The 17,536-nt window shown below is 43.0% G+C and overlaps 1 long non-coding RNA gene across 1 annotated transcript in view; it reads right to left on the bottom strand.

Moving 5' to 3' along the window:
• LOC105473075 (uncharacterized) overlaps nucleotides 1–16,165 on the bottom strand; it is a 35,233-nt gene extending 19,068 nt beyond the window's left edge. Inside the window, exons 1-4 of the long non-coding RNA XR_011625073.1 lie at nucleotides 13,705–16,165; nucleotides 12,688–12,851; nucleotides 11,417–11,614; nucleotides 8,412–8,629 (exon numbers count right to left, since the gene is read on the bottom strand). This is a non-coding gene — a long non-coding RNA (uncharacterized lncRNA). The remainder of the gene's footprint in view (nucleotides 1–8,411; nucleotides 8,630–11,416; nucleotides 11,615–12,687; nucleotides 12,852–13,704) is intronic.
• Nucleotides 16,166–17,536: the final 1,371 nt, after the last annotated feature.

Genomic DNA, 17,536 nt, shown 5'->3' on the forward strand with positions numbered 1-17,536 from the left:
AGGGAGGCGTGTCTATTCTGTTTGTCCACACTTATATTGGTATTTAAGTTCTGCAGTGTTTGTCTTAGTGGTGCTGCTTCCCAAATAGAATTTAAACATGCCATATTGATATTTTTGTTTCCCAAGCATGACTCCCTAAGGAAAAGAAGCATGCTGTTTCTTAATTTGCAGGCCATGACTGTAGTAGGTAACCACTGAATTCCTTCTTGTTTTTTTTTTTTTTTTTTTTTTTTGAGATGGAGTCTCGCTTTGTGGCCAGGCTGCAGTGCAGTGGCATAATCCCGGCTCACTGCAATCTCTGCCTCCCTGTTTCAAGTGATTCTCCTGCCTCAGCCTCCTGAGTAGCTGGGACTACAGGCGCGTGCCACCATGCCCAACTAATTTTTGTATTTGTAGTAGAGACGGGGTTTCACCATGTTAACCACAATGGTCTCTATCTCTTGACCTCGTGATCCGCCTGCTTTGGCCTCCCAAAGTTCTGGGATTACAGGCATGAGCCCGCGCCCGACCACCACTCTATTCTTTATGTGGTTGACCATAAGTTTTTAGTCCTAAAGCCAGACTTTCTAATTAGCTATGTGACCTTGGGAACATTGGTTCTTTTCTCTGTGCTTCAATTTCATCATTTATAATTTACAAAAGGGCTTTGGTTCAAGTAGTATCCTGGGCTCCTAAGGGTTTGAGCTATCATTCTTCATAAACTGTCAACTGATTTGGATTAATATTTCCTTTGTTGATACAAGTCAATATGTATCTTATTATGCTTTTCTAAACACGATTTCATTAGTAAATATTACTAATGCCTCTGCAATGGAGGTATTAATAGGTCAGATTGTGGGAGTAGAGACATGTACCACAGAACATTGATCATACAGAAAACAAGTCAGGCAAGGGCCCTCTGGCGACTCCAGGAAATGCTGAAAGACAGAGGAAGCTGGAATGAAAACAGAGCATGACACAGCATTGCAAAGGGTTGCTGAAGAGGCAACACACACACACACACACACACACACACACACGTGGAGACAGTACTTCCCCACTGTACAGCCCCTTCCACAGCAAAAGAAGCAGTGGAAATTTCCAGCACAACTGATAAACAATTTTCAGTTGTTAAGTCTCTGCTTCCTGAGCTTTTGCAAGTTTTTACAGTATTTGCAGTCTTACTAAAAAGTTAGCTTTAGAAATTGTAAATTTTCCATGTCCCTTTGCTATCTGAGTGTTCCTTGTAGTTTCTTCATGTTGGAAAACTTTCCTTCATAATATTTAAGCTTAAATGTCATTCTGTTATTAAGACTAAATGAGATAATTGGACAGATTTTTTAAAATTACATTTTAAGAACACTCATGTATTGTAGCAAATAGTAAATTTTAAAATGTGCCCCATGGTTCCGAGTATTGGTGTCAGCTTAGAAATGAGAATGTTTATTTTTGAACCAAAGAACAGACTTGAACAAAACTTTCACAATTATTCAGCCAGCTTCCCCAGTGAGAAATGAAAGCTCACTGAGGTTTCATTAGTGGCTTTTTAATTTCCCTCCTTCCAAGCAAATAGCAGCTTGGGAGTGGAAATGGTCTCAGTCTTGGTTCAAAACACTCCTGTTTTCAGCTGCTATTGTCAAAGCTTTCTGGCCATGTGTAAACAGAGATGGATGATAGAGACAGTCATCTTAATAAAAACTATTAAAAATGATAATGATTGAATGTTTACTGCCAGCCACTGTGCTAACTAGTTCATAAGGTAGGCATTATTATTCTCATCCTTATTTTACAGTTGAGAAAACTGAAATTTAGAGAGGTCAAATAGCTTGCCCAAGATAATAGTAATTTCAGTGCAGATCCAGATTGTGTCAAGGCCAGAGATGACTGAGGTCTTTGCCATCCTGCTATGCTGTCCGTATTGAAAGCCTCTTAAAAAACAGAAGCAAAAACAACAGCAACAAAAAACTCAACTTGTGAAGTAAGCAGTTTTCAGCACCTCCCCTCTCCTCTTATGCCCTTTGCCGTCCAGTTATGCTAAGAATGAGGACTGAACCAAGTGATCAATTCTTTTTTTTTTTTTTTAATTATTATTATTATACTTTAAGTTCTAGGGTACATGTGCATAACGTGCAGGTTTGTTACATATGTATACTTGTGCCATGTTGGTGTGCTGCACCCATCAACACGTCAGCACCCATCAACTCGTCATTTACATCAGGTATAACTCCCAATGCAATCCCTCCCCCCTCCCCCCTCCCCATGATAGGCCCCGGTGTGTGATGTTCCCCTTCCCGAGTCCAAGTGATCTCGTTGTTCAGTTCCCACCTATGAGTGAGAACATGCGGTGTTTGGTTTTCTGTTCTTGTGATAGTTTGCTGAGAATGGTTTCCAGCTGCATCCATGTCCCTAGAAAGGACACAAACTCATCCTTTTTTATGGCTGCATAGTATTCCATGGTGTATATGTGCCACATTTTCTTAATCCAGTCTGTCACTGATAGACATTTGGGTTGATTCCAAGTCTTTGCTATTGTGAATAGTGCCACAATAAACATACGTGTGCATGTGTCTTTATAGCAGCATGATTTATAATCCTTTGGGTATATACCCAGTAATGGGATGGCTGGGTCATATGGTACTTCTAGTTCTAGATCCTTGAGGAATCACCATACTGTTTTCCATAATGGTTCAACTAGTTTACAATCCCACCAACAGTGTAAAAGTGTTCCTATTTCTCCACATCCTCTCCAGCACCTATTGTTTCCTGACTTTTTAATGATTGCCATTCTAACTGGTGTGAGATGGTATCTCATTGTTGTTTTGATTTGCATTTCTCTGATGGCCAGTGATGATGAGCATTTTTTCATGTGTCTCTTGGCTATATGAATGTCTTCTTTTGAGAAATGTCTGTTCATATCCTTTGCCCACTTTTTGATGGGGTTGTTTGTTTTTTTCTTGTAAATTTGTTTGAGTTCTTTGTAGGTTCTGGGTATTAGCCCTTTGTCAGATGAGTAGATTGCAAAAATTTTCTCCCATTCTGTAGGTTGCCTGTTCACTCTGATGGTAGTTTCTTTTGCCAAGCGATCAATTCTATTTAAAAAAATATTTATTGAGATCCTACTGTGTACCGGGCACCTTGCTAAGCTATGCCATGGGACCACAAAGACAAATAGCCAAGATCACAAAATATGCAGTCTTATGGCAGGGAAAAACCAATATAATTATAGCTGGAATGCAACTGTCCTCAGAATGTGATGGTATGATAGAAATAGCAATAAGTGGCCAAGAAGAAGACACACATTCAAATGATAGAGCTGAGCTGTTTTCAGGAAACACTTCAATTGGATTTTAAAGGATGGGTGGGACTTCAAAATTCAGGGCTGCATGGGAAAGGTCTTTCGAGAAGAAGAGCAGGAGCCAATGCCCCAGGGGCACAGTTGATCCCAAGACTGCAACTGGGACATTCTTCTCCAGGGTGGTCTCCCAAATAGGTAAACTCAGCAGTAATCTACAAAGCGTGTTATATGGGCCAATTCATGAGAGAAAATGCAATGATTACATAAAATCCAGGATTGCTGAAGCCAGGGGGAAACCAGGGAAACCCCTAAATAAGGTGGTCCTCAGAACGATAGGGCTCTGAGCAGAAGTTCCTTCCTCCCATCAGAAGCCACAGTGCTCTACAAACACCCCCTTGCACATGGCAAGCAAAACCATAGACCGACGTAGGTGGTAAGTCATCTTGGTCCTGTAATCTCACGGGCCCCTCCAGGGACAGATAGGCCTCATGGGTAGCAGGACCCACCTGTGTGGTACACCAAGTACCCTTATATGTACTGTTGGCTGTGATTCTGATTAATTGGGCTTCTGTCCTGTTTGGTAGGGGCTCAGGTAATATTAATTTTTAAGTACTTTCAATAGTCGGGGAGGGTCCTTTTTAAGGGGATCACAATATTCTGAAGCGAAGGAAACCCAGGCAGTTAAATTTGTTTATTATTTGTAGTTTGTTTTATATATAATACACACATATATAACATGTTTATATTTTATATATATGCAAAACAAACCACAAATATGCAATATATAGATGAGCTTAAGTTGACTGCTTCATAAAGTCATAGTGTTAATTCCATCAATGCATAGTTTGCTTATTCAAATAATTATTTTTGTTGTCTTTATAGAGTCCCAAGTTAAAGAACTGCTTTAAAGGGAGGATAGGAATTGCGTTTGGTTGCATGTGCCTTTAAAACGTCTGCACTGACTCACAAGAACATAAAAAAAACTACCTGATGGGGTGGGGGAAGGGGTGGTATAGCATGGAAACCAGGAAGAAGGCTAGGAACAGGGTTGTGTGCATGACTTTTCACTGGTTATCTCTTAAATTTGTTAATTTTTGAACCACATGGATTACAATTTAAGAACACTCATGTATTGTAATAACTGAAAAAATAAGCAAATAAGCCTATCAAACAACTCTGATTCTATTTTTGAAAAACCATAGACATCTCTGGAAGGCAGATATTTAAGAAACTGATTGGTGGCTCACACCTGTAATTCCAGCACTTTGGGAAGCTGAGGCAAGCAGATTACGAGGTCAGGAGTTCAAGACCAGCCTGACCAATGTGGTGAAACCCCGTCTCTACTAAAAATACAAAAATCAGCCGGACATGGTGGTACGTGCCTGTAGTCCCAGCTACTCAGGAGGCTGAGGCGGAAGAATTGCTTGAACCTGGGAGATGGAGGTTGCAGTGAGCTGAGACTGAGCCACTGCATTCCAGCCTGGGCGACAGAGAGACACTCTGTCTCAAAAAAAAAAAAAAAAAAAAGAAAAAAAAAAAAAAAAGAAAAGAAAAGAAAAAAGAAAAAATAAACAAAGAAACTGATAATAGAGGTCACCTCCAGGAAGAGTGTAACCAGAGAATGGGAAAAGGAAGTAGGCTTACATTTTATTCAATCACCTGTAAGGTATTTTGAGTTCTGTGCCATGTATATTTATTATCTGTTCCTGAGTAAACATGTGGGAAAATAATAGTAACTGCATTAGAAAGATCCTTCTGATGACTGCAGTGAAGGGTCGGAAGCTAAAGGACCATGCAAGGAGCACTCTGGCCTTCAGCAAAGTCTGAAGTTCATTTTTTTTTTTTTTTTTTTGAGACAGGGTCTCTCTCTGTTGCCCAGGCTGGAATGCAATGGCACAATCTCAGCTCACTGCAAGCTCCACCTCCCGGGTTCAAATGATTCTCATGCCTCCACCTCCAGAGTAGCTGGGATTACAGGAGTGTGCCAGCATACTTGGCTAATCTTTTGTATTTTTAGAAGAGACATGGTTTCAAGGTGTTGGCCAGGCTGGTCTCGAGCCTTGACCTCAAGTGATCTACCCTCCTTGGCCTCCCAAACTGCTGGGATTACAGGTGTGAGCCACCGTGCCTGGCCCTATTGCTCATTTGGGAAAGGCCTCCTCTGGCCTGAAGAAACAGCACCTGCTGTAATGACTGCTGCCCAAATCCCCCTAATTTGAGCTTTACTTGTTTTTTGTTTGTTTTTGTTTGTTTTTTTACTTTTTATTGATACATAATATTTGTACATATTTATGGCTTACATGTGATATTTTGTTACATGCACAGAATGTGTAATGGTCAAGTCAGGGCATTTAGGGTATCCATCACCATTAACATTGATCATTTCTATGTGTTGGGAACATTTCAAGTCCTCTCTTCCAGCTATTTTGAAATATATGATATGTTGTTGTGAACTCTAGTCACCCTAGTTGGCTATCGAACATTAAAACTGATTCCTTCTATTCAACTGTAGGATTGTACCCATTTACCAAACTCTCCTCATCTCTACCTCCCCACGCCCACCCCAAACCCACTCCTTCCAGCCTCTGGTTACCATCATTCTACTTTCCACCTGCATGAGACCAACTTTTTCAGCTCCCACATATGAATGAGCACATGCAATATTTGTCTGTCTGTGAGATTCACTTATGTTAGACATGACTTCTTTCCTGTTTTGCTGGAAAGATCACATATGGACGGACCTTTGGTGACCATTTATATCCTAGTAAACATGTGAATAATATCACAGTGGAAAAATTTCAAGAAAAACAGAAGTAACAAGGAATTCTCTCCCAACCCTACCTCATCCCCTCACTGCCTGAGTTTTGGGGGTTTCTTTTTAAGGGAGAAGAAAAGGTCTTAGAAGAGGGTTGTATTGTATTTTTTTGTGCATCTCAATTTTGCAGGTTTCTCCCCACCCCCATGTGAACATCTCCAGGCATTATGTAAAATAGTTAATCACATCCTTTTCAGGTCAGGGTTTAAAGCAGGATGTTAGGGATGGAGGTCACCAGACCCCTGGCTAGGGAAGGGGCTGTTGAGTGACAAGGTACATAAAGGGGAGGGGATTTACTTTGGGGAAGATCAATTGTACTATTCTCAGAACAGTGTAACTAGAAAACAGGGTGCACTCAATTCATTGGGCAAGAAAATCCTGCATGTGTTGCAGGGCTTAAGTGGTTGAAGGCCAGCACTATGTTTATCAGTGGGTGGGAAATGGGGAGGAAGCTACACACACCCAGAAGATTCTCTGTAAACAAGCCCGACCCCAGGAGGAAGGAAGTGGCTGTCAGAGAATTAGTAAGGTTCAAAGTTACCCTGGAACATCCTTGTGTTTGAGTTAAAGCTGATGTTAATTTTAATATCAGAGAATAAAATAGATTTTTTCTCCAATACTAGTGATCTTATTGTTTAGTCCAGGAACTAAAGACTTTAGCTAGAAATAGTAAATTCTTTTAAAGGTTCAGATTTCCTAACTGGCAGAAGAGGGCATATCTTCAACAAAGGGTACTGTGTTTATCTTTAAGGGATCTAATTTTACACTGGGGAACAATGAGGGGAAGTGTAAAAACAAGCCTACATCATATCATCTGAAACATTTCTTTCTATTCACATTTAACTGGGCTCTTTTTCTCACTAAATCAAACATACTGTCATTTCTTACCCACAGTGTCTTTCATAATCTGGCCCAGAATTTTCTCAGTCTCATTTCCCAACTTTATAGCAGGCAATCTCTGCTTCAGTCTTGGTCTCAATCTCCTGAAAACACACTTAGTCCTATTTGCCAGCCACATCCTCTTCTTGCCTTTTGATTTGTCCCTCCTCTTCCGTTTGAGGACAAAGCCAAATCCTAATTTCCATGAAGACTGCCTCAAGCAGTGAAGGCTTTTTTGGCCCCTCCTCTGAAGAGGACACAATGCATGCATCTTTTCTGAGACTAAGACGCACCTACTTGGAAGATTCTGACATACCTGTGTAGATAGCTGGGTAGGTCTGTTTGCATGAACTAAAAACATACTGCTTAAGAGAACAGGGCTGGAGTGCCCTGATAAAGGTTAAGTCAAGGCAGACAGACAAGGTTGGCTAAACCTTGGCTCCAGTGGGCAAAGGTGAAGCTGGGAATGGCATCGTGTCTTCATTCGCATTTTTATTCTGGCTCAGCTCCACCCCCAGAACTCAGGTTTGAGTCTCAAGGAAGAGTGACTAAAAGCTAAATAAAAAGATGTTTCGTTGAACATGTATTAAGACAGTGAGGCACAAGTGACTTTTCTTTGGGATTACATGAACATAGTAAAACAAAAGGGGAAGAGAGGCGTTTAGGTCAACCTTCTCATTGAACACCCTGGTGCTATGGCATTTTGAGGTCTTCAGGCCACCCATGGGGACACTTCCTTAAGGAAACAGTGGTCTCTGGAGGAAGTTGTGGCAGTGCCCATAGAAAAGGTTGCCAGATAAATACGCAATGCCCACTTAAATGTGAGTTCAGAGAAACAGCAAATAACTTCTTAGTATATCTCATACGACATTTGGGCACAATTATACTAAAAATTATTTGTTGTTTCTCTGAAATTCACATTTAACTAGGTGTTCTACATTTTTATTTGTAAACCTGGCAACCCTACCATAAGGAATGGTTGTGCCTGAAAAAGGTAGAGTGTCCAGGCCAAGCATTGTGGCTCACGCCTGTAATTCCAGCATTTTGGGAGTCTGAGGTCGGTGGATTGCTTGAGCTCAGGAGTTCAACCAGCCTAGGCAACACAGCAAGACCCCGTCTACAAAAAAATTTTTTTGTAATTAGGCGGGCATGGTGGTGTGTGCCTGTGGTCCCAGTTACTTGAGAGGCCGAGATGGGAAGATTACTTGAGCATGGGAGATCAAGGCTGCAGTGAGCCATGTTCAAGCCACTGCACTCCATCCTGAGTGACAGAATGAGACCCTGTTTCCAAAAAAAAAAAAAAAAAAGAGCCCAGTAGTGTCCAACAATACTTGGAGCAGGGAATTCTAACATGATAGTTGGGTATTGGCAACTTCCCTTTCTTAAGAAAAAGACAAAGCATTTAGAAGAGAAAGGCTTTTGACCCTTCCATTTGCTTCATACCTTTCAGTCATTCCTGATGCCTGCAGTGATGACAGCTGTCTAGAGGCTGTGAAGTACAAGCAGGAGGATGAAAGGCCAAGAGGCCAAGATGGTGAAGGCAAAGGTTGAAAAGAGCCTGAGTCCTTAAGGACGTTGTCGGGCTCCATCCAGGGAGGCTCAACCTTTCCGAGATACACAGCTGCATGGGGTTGGCTTCAGACCCAAAGAACATTTGAGTCCTATTAGGAAGAAAAAAGAAGGGAATCACTGCTGGGTAGGCCGTCAACAATGTGACTGACAATCTAACCAGCAACCACACAATGTCCACGATGTGTGGACACTGATTCTTTAAAGCTCTGAGTATTGACCACGGAACTTTGAGTTTTTAAATACATACACAGATATTAGAAGTCTAGGAAGAAAAAGAAGATAGGAAAGTATAGTGCAATAAAAGTGCCCATACTCCCCTTTACTTGTTTGTTGTTTTCGATTGACTACCAATGTGGTAGAATGTCAAGCATAGTAGACATACTTTTTTTTAAGTACCAAGTTAGTTATTCCCTGAAAGATCAGTGCTCATATTCTTTCTTATCTGCAACCAGGTCACTGGATCCCTTATTTCCCATCTCCCTTACATACATGCCTGCCTCTGGAACATATCCCTTCAGTAGTCAGGGAGAATTTAAAGATCTATAACCTCATAGCCCCAGGTTAGTCAACCTTGCCATTTATCAGTCATTCATGAACCCACACTAAGCTTTGCATCTGCTTGCCTCCAGATTTCTCCCGTTGTGAGACATTTAATATTTTTGTTGCTGGAGACACTATCAGATGCTCTATTACTTAGGGCCAAAAGCATGCCTAACTGATAGAGAAGCTGCAAGGATTTCTTGATGACTCACATGAGACACCTTTTTCAACTTTCAGAAATGCTTAGGGGAAACTTTCCAGGAAACTGCACACCTAAGGTATCAGGTCAACGAGAGGGCCAGCCAAACGTGGGTTACACTTGGCATTTATCTTGAGAAGTTAATGATACTGGATGTGAGTATGCAGTGAACCTCCACGATTAGCTCCTGAGAGCTCGGAGGGTCTCCTTTATACTTTCCCCTAATGCGCTACTCAGTGTGTGATTATTAATTGACTACTTAAAGTATGTAATTGATTCATGGAGCATATCCAACGTAAGCTAAATCTGGAAGGAGGGATTTGGAAGAAGGCGTGGAGTAAGGAGAACACTGTGGGTTAGAAGGTGAGAACAGAGGTCCTGGAGCAAGTCATTAGCACAGCACATTTGGTGCATGGGGACTGGGTCACCTGCAAAGCATTGGTAAGGGTTTTGGTCTGTGGGGAGCAAATGAACTGCTGGACATGCTGCTGGGAGTTAGGAGCTAATGCAGTGGAACACTGGAAGCTACTGCAGTCCTTGAATAGTGGAAGAATATAAAGACAGAAATATCTTAGGGGAATTCATAGCCAGCAGCCAGTAAGAAACATAAAGGTTAAAAGAAATATATTAGAGGCAGAGAGGGCAGTTAGGAACCTCTTAAAGTAATAAGAGGAATGGATTAGGATGGTGCTAGGGAAGCAGGAGGGAAAGCAGTGAATACTAGAAACAGTTCAATTTAATAACTGACAGAAGGCCAGAGAAGAGAATTGTTATTTGCTTGATGTCTACTCTGTGTGAAGCACTTTACATATATCACCCAATTTAGTCCTTGTGAGTTGTATTATTATAACCCCTATCCAGTGGGTAAGACCAATCTGTAAACAGAACAATATTACAGAGTGGCAGCAGTTCTAATAGAGGTTGATATAGGAAAACTATGGGAGGCATTCAGGAAAGAGCCACAGGTCTAGGGAAGGTCTTGAAGGATGAGTAGAAATTTAACAGATGGAAAAGCCAGGAGAGACCATTCTGGATAGATGGGTGGCATGTTTAAGGCATTTCTTTCACAAAATCCTTGCATGTCTTTTGCAGAATTCATCAGTACAAAGGAGTCCCTCTAGTGATGAGATACTTGTGAGATACCAAAAGGACTTTTTGGTGCCCTTAAGTAATACCATGTAGGTAGCTGCCAGTTGGGCATCGAAGAAAAACTATAGCTATAGGCCAGAAGAGGAAACATTTGCAGAGATTCCTGCTGGAATGCAAGCACTGTGATGTGGTGACATGAGAGATAGAAGAGTCCTGAAGTTCTTCCCAGGTCCCTCCTACCTCCATCCTTCCCAGGATCACCCAGGGCCACCTGACCCCACCCCCCACCTGCTCCAACCCCTGCCTGTTCTCCTGTCTACACTAGGGCTACATGTGTTCTGAGCATAAAGATAGAACCAGCATCCTCTGCATCCCTCACCTATTCCCTCTGGAGGCTGACTACCCTGGGGTCTCAGGGAGACCAGGAGGCTGCAGCTCTCTCCTCTGACACCTTTCTGAATAGCACAGACAACTCTTCTCAAGACTCTCTGAGGCTGTGGCTTTCTGACATTTAGTCTAAGGTCCCTGGGACACAACAGCAGAGGCTTCCCTCCCCTCACCTTTCAGTCATCAGGACAATGTTTGGTTGCTTGTTTGCTTCCTTACCCACCCTTGGAGATAGGCAGGAGGCCTCAGATAACCCCAATCGTGAGAGAGATCATCGTGGTCTCAGAGAACAAATGCTGCAGATGCTGTCATGTCCCTTGCTTGACTGGTTAGAACCTTTTGGTTCCTTTGGGGATGATAAGAAGACACCATGTTCTCCTGTTCTACATTTCATTCAAAATGTTAGCATCGGTTTCTATGTTGTTGATTCTGCCACCACTGCGAACCTATTCTTCCATTGCCACAAATATTATAATAACATTTCTCTTCCTGTTACTTTTGCTTCAAATAATTCCTAAGGAATATATCCAATAGCAGGGGAGCCAGGAGCCTGCAGACCTGCGCTTTGCTTTGGATTGTGCCTCTATCCATCCACTGTGCACCCTTGAACTAGATACCACTCTTGTGAGCCTTGATTTCACCATTTGTTAAAGAGATGTACCAGAGTTTGCTCCCCCTTCCTTAGTCTTTCCTTGAGGACTGGTAGAGACCACATATATTACAGCGACATGGCGTGTATAGGGTATGATAGATGTGCATTGTCATCAGGCAGCAGAACAGCGTAGTTAACAGCACAGATGCTGGAGCCACAGCGTAGTTAACAGCACAGATGCTGGAGCCACACTGCCAGTTTTCTTCTCTGGAAAATCAGAATAAGGATGAGGATTGAAAGCTCTGAAATCCCCAAAGCCCAGAAAACCAAATGCTTTTTTGTAAGTGGTATACCCAAACTTATTTGGTGTCATATTCAATGTGAAGGTTTTGGTAGGCTTTGTCTAGCCCACTGGCTGCAGAAATGTCCACATGCTTGTTTACTAACTGCTGCCCCAGACCCCTCTGGGAATCATTACATAATATATGGTATAGGCACCATATTGTTTTTCTATGATATGAACAATTCAGTATTGGAAACACATTTGGCCTCAAGGATTTTGGATATAGGATTGTAGGCCTTCAGTACTGAACTCACAGGGCTGCTATGAGCAGTCAGTTGATTTAGCTAAAGCTCTAATAAGAGTGTCTGGCCCACAGTAGGTGCTCAATGGATGTTACCTGCCATTACTGTTTCCTCTGTTATGCAACCCCGAGCACCTTGAACAATTTCCACATTGCCCTGGACCTCCTATTTGTGCCCTGGAATCATTAATGTCTGGATTTCTCTCTATTCAATCACGCAGCACCAGACTCACCTGAAGTTCTATCTTCTCAACTCTCCACCAAAATGCTCTCCTTGTTAGGAATATGGAAATCCTCTCGGTAGCAACCCTCACACCCTTCCCTCTGCCTTCATGGTAGTGAAGGAGGCTGGGAGAGGGCTCTGGGAAGAATCCCAGCAGTGTTTCAGACACCTAGCTCACCTCGACATACTTCCTATGGGCTGCATGGCTAAGATCCCATATGTGTGGGTGCAGCTCTGCTTCCTTTAGAAAAATTAATCCCACCTTTCCAGACCTCTGTTTCTCATGAATAAAACACAACAGTCAGCCTAGATGAGAATGACATGCCTTCCGGCCCCCTGAAATCCTACCTCCTGGACATCTTGGATGCTACTTCAGCAGCCAGGTGATATGAGAGGGAGGATGAAAGCTACCTCACTTCAACTCCAAGTGTGGTACATCCAGCCCCAAGAGGGCCAAATGCAAAGCATTCTAGAACTTTGTTACCACAAGACATTAGATCCTCTTTTCGTGACTCCTGGGTACTGAAACCAACCTGACTGTAGAAACAGGCCTGTGGTCATCCTCCGGACAAGTTCAGACATGAACTGGACAGTCCCATGTTCAAGGAGGTCCAGCTGGGAGCTAGAGGGCCGCAGGCAAGGATGCCATGCACTGATTCAGGCAGAGACCAGGCAGCACACTGACCAGTACCGGGATCTGGTCCAAAGACAAAAGAACCCTGATGTGGTGGTGAGAGAGGCTGAGGGAGGAGCAGGAGAGGGACTTTGGGGAGTGGCTGTGGTTCAGGGTAGGGTTCTAGTTCAGGAGGGAGACACATATGAGGGAGGGTGTGTGAGGAGAGGGGAAGCATGACAGAAGACTGGTGCTGTAGACTGGGTCACCCAGAGGTGGGGGGAAGCACCATGACCCCAAAATCCTGGGCCCCCAGGGCTGTTTCCTAGAGCACCAAGTGCTGCCATGCTGTGACAAGACACAGTTAGATGCCAGTCTCACCTCCCTGTTATCCTTATGAAAAGAACCCCATTTTATTTTAGAAACGGTCTAACTGATTAAAAACACTCACATCCCCAGAGCCCCAGGTATGTTTAGTAAGATAAGCAGACATTCCTGCAAAGGGCTACAGGAAAATGTGTTAAAGGGGTCAATTTAGTTGGCATTTGCTTTTGCCCTTTATCCTTCCCCTCCCTTTTTTTGTGCATGGAACTCAAACAGGATGCTGAAAGAAAAAACAGCCATCTAGTGAGCAGGAAGCCCCAAGCCACAGGCTCAGCCTGGGGGAGCTGAAAGCTAAAAGAAGCCTAAGACCCTGATGGCACTGGAGAAGTCACAAGACAGCCTTGAATGCTCTTGCAGCCTCCTGTCATGTGAGAAAGATAACTCTTCTTGGTGAATCTATTATATTGGGTTTTTGTTTTACACAAGCAAACCTAATCCTAACACATGTAGAAATGAGAGTAAAGGAGAAGAGGGACAGGCTATGTCAGGTCGTCAGGGAAGGCTTCTGAGAGACAGGACTTTTAAAGGGAGACACGAAGGCTGAGATACCTACCTTACACAATTGTCATGAGGATTAGATGTATTTGGAGACTCTGAAGGGTTGAAGTGAACCCAGAAGGCATAGCTCATCACCCGGACTCCTGCTTTGGAGACTTTATCCTTTCTTTATCCTTTCTTAAGCCCCTGTAGGTGGTGGGCACTTAAGCCACTGATAAGCTTCCTGCCTCCCATGTGTTCTACTTAAGACTTAGTGGGGTTAGGGTAACCCTGAGACCACAGTGGGGAGGTGTCAGTAAATCTAGCTGCAGGAAAGCAGTTAAAAACAACAGGAGAAGCAAGTTAAAGGATGACATGGTGGCTTGCTGAAAATCATCTGCACTTCTAGAAAAAATTTTTCGGATTATGTCAATGGTGGGTCAGTAGCACCTTCACATTCCAAGCACACTTCATTCATTCACTTCCTGAATGTTTGTAGCATGTCAGACACTGTATTAGGTGCTAGAGAAACAAAGATGGATAAAAATACAGTCCTTGGCCTCAAGCATCTTCTCTGGGTGTCACACTTTTAGGGAAATGGGAACCAAAAGATGAAGGGTCTATTTGAGTTAAATACGAGGAAGAGAAAAAACTCTGAATACTGAAATTGCTGTAATTTTGCATCCTCTGACTGATGCTGCAGAAATAATATACCCCAGCTTTTAGGAGACGAGGGGATATTTCCAATCTAGACTGAAGTGGAAAGTTACTAGGATGCTAAAAAATCAGCTTACATAATTACAGGCTGATGTCAAACAAACTATAGAAGGTTCTTAATTTCTAGTATTTCCTTTGGCTGTGAATAAACTACCACTTGACCCAGGTAAAATATGCTGTCTCCTTAGATGGAAAAATACTCAGATGGTGGGAATTTTATGCTATTTATCAACAAGAAGCTGTTGGGTCTTCAGTGATACCCACTGTACCACATTCTGACCAGCTGACTAAGGTGGCTCCAGCCCACCATATTTCAAATAGCTGATCCTGACAGAAAGGTATTAGAGAATATAGTATATCTGCTCTGTTCTGGGGTATTAAAAAAAGAGTATGCAGTGTAGACCGTGCTTTGGAGTTCATGCTCTGGAGTAAGAACATCTGACTTTGAATCCTAACTTTGCTACCTATAGTTTGTGAGAAGCCAGGTAATTCCTTGGCATCACTGAGCCTCAGGGTCATGAATGACATGGATATGATCATTCCTACCATATAGACTTGTTAAGATGATTAAAAATAATGTGCAAAGGATGTTCAGTGCTTGGCACAGATTTAGAGCTCAAATGTGTTGATTGGGGGGAAAATGAGGTGGGGAAGCAAAATGAGGGAATGCAAAATCTTTTGTCAGAGGGATCATCTGGGCTGCAGCCAATTTATCACAAATGGACCTCCTCGTACCAGGTGTAGTCATATTCTCAACAGACCTCAGAGCCAGTTCCACCTCTGTTTTCCCTCATTCTGTCCCAGTCACTGTGAAGCTGCTGGAGAATGTGCGGCTCCCCAGTTATTTAACCAGAGAGCTGTATTTAGGTGATGCTGAATGTTCATTGTAGAGGGCAGACATGTGGGCAGTTCTGGAGGGTCTGTAGAACGAGCAGGTAGGTCCAATGCTCCCTGGGATGACTCTGCTTTGTGATGCTATTTAAAGGTTTTCATGAAAGGCTTCCTTATGTAAAGGCATTGGCTTTCTCATCTCTTCAGTGGAGGTGATTATACCAACCTCATCTGATCACCATGGGAATTAAACCAACGAAAAGCACCCAGCATGCTTACTGGGAGGAAGCAGGCATTCAATAAACATTGCTTTATCCTTTCCCATGACCCGCCCTGGTGTTATGCTGCCCTCAACCAACAGTATTACTGTCCATGTGCTGACAATGTGTGGCAGGAGAAATAAAGGAATCTACTCTTAACCACTTACACTTTAGTTGGAATTACTCTGGTGAGCCAGGTCATCATTTCCTAATTCTTTTTAACTCCGGTGCACGTTAGACTTACTGGGCAGAATTTTTAAAACTACTGATGTCCAGCACGCACCCCTCCTCCCACGCCAAGAGAATCTGATTTAATGAATGGCTCGTTAAAAGAATGAGCACCTCTCTGGCTTTCAGTTTGTTTCTCTGTAAACTGAGAGGCAGAAAGGTAGAGCAACTTACTATGTCGCACAACCAGAGAACACCCCAGGTCCACTGGTGCCAGACAAGGGCGTTCACTGCAATGGATACTGTCTTTAGTTACAATTAGAATATTTTGTCTATCATGGATTGTTTTTGCATTAATTTTGAGTTTTAAAATATTGTATTAAAATATTATTTATCTCGATGATGGAGTTTTCTTGGCACCTCGTTAATTTGCACTTGAGGCCATACCCAAATGTTGGGGAAAACTTAAGAAAAATCCCTCAGCCAATGTGCCTTGAGTCTTGATTCCCATCTCCTCACACGTCCTCTCTCATGTTTGTCTCCCTCCTGAACTATAGCCCTAGTCTGAACCCCAGTCACTCCCCAAATCCCTCTCCTGCTTCCCCATCAGCCCCTCTCATCAGTGTCCTTTTGTCTTTGGACCAGATTCTGGTACTACTCAGTGTGCTGCCTGGTTTCTTTTATTTATTATTTCTTTTTTTTTTTTAATTTTATTTTAGAGACAGGGTCTCACTCTGTCACCCAGGCTGGAGTGCAGTGGCGTGATCCACTCACTGCAGCCTTGAACTCCCAGGCTCAAGTGATCCTCCCGCCTCAGCCTCCCACGTAGCTGAGACTACAGGAACATGCCACCACACCCGGCTAATTTTTAAATTTTTTGTAGAGATGTCTGTCTTGCTGCGTTGCTCAGGTTGGTCTCAAACTCCTAGCCTCAAGAGATCCTCCCACCTCAGCCTCCCAAAGCATTGGGATTACAGGCGTGAGCCACCATGCCTGGCCTGGTCTCTGACTTTAATCAGCGGGTGGCATCCTTGCGCATAGCCCTCTGGCTCCCAGCTGGACCTCCTTGAACTTGGGACTGTCCGATTCATGTGTAGGAATTGCATCTAAAAAGGAAAATGAACTGGACATCCTGTCCTTTTCCCTTTGGAAGTTCATTCTAAGCACCCCCTTCAGTTTTGCGCTGCGTTACCAGGAGTGGTGATGGCTAGTCACAAGAATGAGGATGAGCAGTTGGTCTGTGACTGAGCGGGGCACAGGCCTAGTGAATTTCTGAGGCTTCTCTACAAGAAATCATTTGAGAGTAAACGTAAGACTGGTTAGATTTTGGCTGTGTATCTTCAGCAGCTTAGGCAGCAAATGAAATTCCTCCTGGAAGAAGTACTCATTCTTTATCCTGCCACTAGCTTAGAGTGAGTTTTGACTTTTGCTAGCTTGAAATTTTCAGCCCTTAATAATCTGAACTAGGAAATAAAGGAATGGTAATACTAGAAGAATGCCTTCAGATGTCATTAGACAATTAGCTAACTGATTTGTCTGGCAGGAACACAATGCATATCAGGTTAGGAAATAAGTCAACAGTGTGCAAAAAAAGATTCAGACAAAGTGGAGCCAGAACCAGGTAAAGCCCCTTCCTGGCAGAGTAGACAGATACTGGGGCTCATAGGAAGTACCATAGCCTGACATCATCTGCCTCAGGGAGTCCTCCTGTCCCCTCAAGGGCACCACTGAATTCTCCACAATTTCTGTAAACTCAATTTTCCTTTCCTTTGATTTCGGTTCCCACTACAACAGAAGCTCCTTTAGGATAAGGACATTCTCAGACTGTGTTCAGTGCTGTATTCTTAGCGACTAGGATCCTATCACCCTCCTGATTATAACTTTGCATGATCGTTCCGTTTCCTTCAGAAATAACACTGAAGTCCTTATGTG

Source organism: Macaca nemestrina, chromosome 6 (genome assembly GCF_043159975.1).
Source record: "Macaca nemestrina isolate mMacNem1 chromosome 6, mMacNem.hap1, whole genome shotgun sequence".
Taxonomy (NCBI): Eukaryota; Metazoa; Chordata; class Mammalia; order Primates; family Cercopithecidae; genus Macaca; species Macaca nemestrina.